Source organism: Bison bison, unplaced genomic scaffold (assembly GCF_000754665.1).
Source record: "Bison bison bison isolate TAMUID 2011002044 unplaced genomic scaffold, Bison_UMD1.0 scf7180017864460, whole genome shotgun sequence".
Lineage (NCBI taxonomy): Eukaryota > Metazoa > Chordata > Mammalia > Artiodactyla > Bovidae > Bison > Bison bison.
Window position 1 is genome coordinate 5,700,415 of NW_011495022.1, and position 2,450 is coordinate 5,702,864.

Genomic DNA, 2,450 nt, shown 5'->3' on the forward strand with positions numbered 1-2,450 from the left:
GAAAAATTTTATGAGACTATTTTTGCCTGGAAAACCCCATGGATGGAGGAGCCTGGTGGGCTGCAGTCCATGGGGTCGCTAAGAGTCGGGCACGACTGAGCGACTTCACTTTCACTTTTCACTTTCATGCATTGGAGAAGGAAATGGCAACCCACTCCAGTGTTCTTGCCTGGAGAATCCCAGGGACAGGGGAGCCTGGTGGGCTGCCGTCTATGGGGTCGCACAGAGTCGGACACGACTGAAGCGACTTAGCAGCAGCAGCAGCATGCATAAATAGTGAGCTTACAAGTTCACAGGATCAGAACTGAAAATACTGACTGCATTTGTACACACCTAATGTTTTCTCCATTGCAGAAAAGCTATAGTGAAGGAACTGTTGTGGAACTAGATGTAGATAAAGTGAGCTACTTTGCTATGCTAAACTGCTACATGTATATATAACAGATTTGCATTCATTCCACCCGTTTTTCCCTCTGAACTTCATTTTTTAAAAAGTTTTTAATTTTTTGGCTGCATGGCATGTGGGATCTTAGTTCCCCAACCAGGAACTGAACCCAAATTCCCTGCATTAGAAGCATGGAGTCTTAACCACTAGACAGCCAAGGAAGTCCTCCTCTGACCTCCTTTATGTTTTTTCAGTTTTGATATATTTTCTCTTTAGAAAATTAGCAAAATGTATCCTCACAACAGATCAGGGTACCATCTGTATTACTAATGATTCTTCTCTTGTCTAAAAGGACTCCCAAAGACTTTTTTAAAAAATATGTTTTAACCCATTATTTAGATAATTATCAACTTGGCAAAGTCCTGGAGGAGGAGGGATGAAGAGGAGAAATTTAAAACCAAACCTATTGCCAACTGAAAATGAATGAAAACTAGAGAAAAGGATTTCAAATTTTTGACATAAGTGAATGGAAAATGTTTTTTAAATTCATCTAATTTGAAATACTGTAACATTTATAACTTACTTATAAATGAGTGACAAGTGACATTATACAGGGTATACTGATTGACATGAGTGACATGTGACAGTATTCAGTAAACAGGGTGACAGTATACAGCCTTGTACTCCTTTACCAATTTTGAACCAGTCCATTGTTCTATGTCCGTTCTGACTGTGCCTCTTGACCTGCATACAGGTTTCTCAGGAGGCACGCAAGGTGGTCTGGTATTCTCTTTAAGAATTTTCTATAGTTTGCTGTGATCCACTCAGTCGATTTAGGATTTGAAATAGCTCAGCTGGAATTCCATCACCTCCACTAGCTTTGTTCCTAGTGATGTGTCCTAAGGCCCACTTGACTTCACACTCCAGGATGTCTGGGTCTAGGTGACTGATCAGACACACCATTGTGGTTATCCAGGTCATTAAGATCTTGTTTTAGTTCTTCTGTGCATTCCTGACACCTCTTCCTAATATCTTCTGCTTCTGTTAGGTCCATTACTGTTTATTCCTTTATTGTGCCCATCTTTGCATGAAATGTTCCCTTGGTATTTCTGATTTTCCTGAAGAGATTTCTAGTCTTTCCCATTTTATTGTTTTCCTCTATTTCTTTGAATTGTCCACTTCAGTTCAGTTCAGTCGCTCAGTCGTGTCCGACTCTTTGCGACCCCATGAATCGCAGCACGCCAGGCCTACCTGTCCATCACCAACTCCTGGAGTTCACTCAGACTCACATCCATTGAGTCAGTGATGCCATCCAGCCATCTCATCCTCTGTCATCCCCTTCTCCTCCTGCCCCCAATCCCTCCCAGCAGCAGAGTCTTTTCCAATGAGTCAACTCTTTGCATGAGGTGGCCAAAGTACTGGAGTTTCAGCTTTAGCATCATTCCCTCCAAAGAAATCCCAGGGCTGATCTCCTTTAGGATGGACTGGTTGGATCTCCTTGCAGTCCAAGGGACTCTCGAGTCTTCTCCAACACCACAGTTCAAAAGCATCAATTCTTCGGCACTCAGCCTTCTTCACAGTCCAACTCTCACATCCATACATGACCACAGGAAAAACCATAGCCTTGACTAGATGGACCTTTGTTGGCAAAGTAATGTCTCTGCTTTTGAATATGCTATGTAGGTTGGACATAACTTTCCTTCCAAGGAGTAAGCGTCTTTTAATTTCATGGCTGCAGTCACCATCTGCAGTGATTTTGGAGCCCAGAAAAATAAAGTCTGACACTGTTTCCACTGTTTCCCCATCTATTTCCCATAAAGTGATGGGACCGGATGCCATGATCTTCCTTTCCTGAATGTTGAGCTTTAAGCCAACTTTTTCACTCTCCACTTTCACCTTCATCAAGAGGCTTTTGAGTTCCTCTTCACTTTCTGCCATAAGGGTGGTATCATCTGCATATCTGAGGTTATTGATATTTCTCCTGGCAATCTTGATTCCAGCTTGTGTTTCTTCCAGTCCAGAGTTTCTCATGATGTACTCTGCATAGAAGTTAAATAAGCAGGGT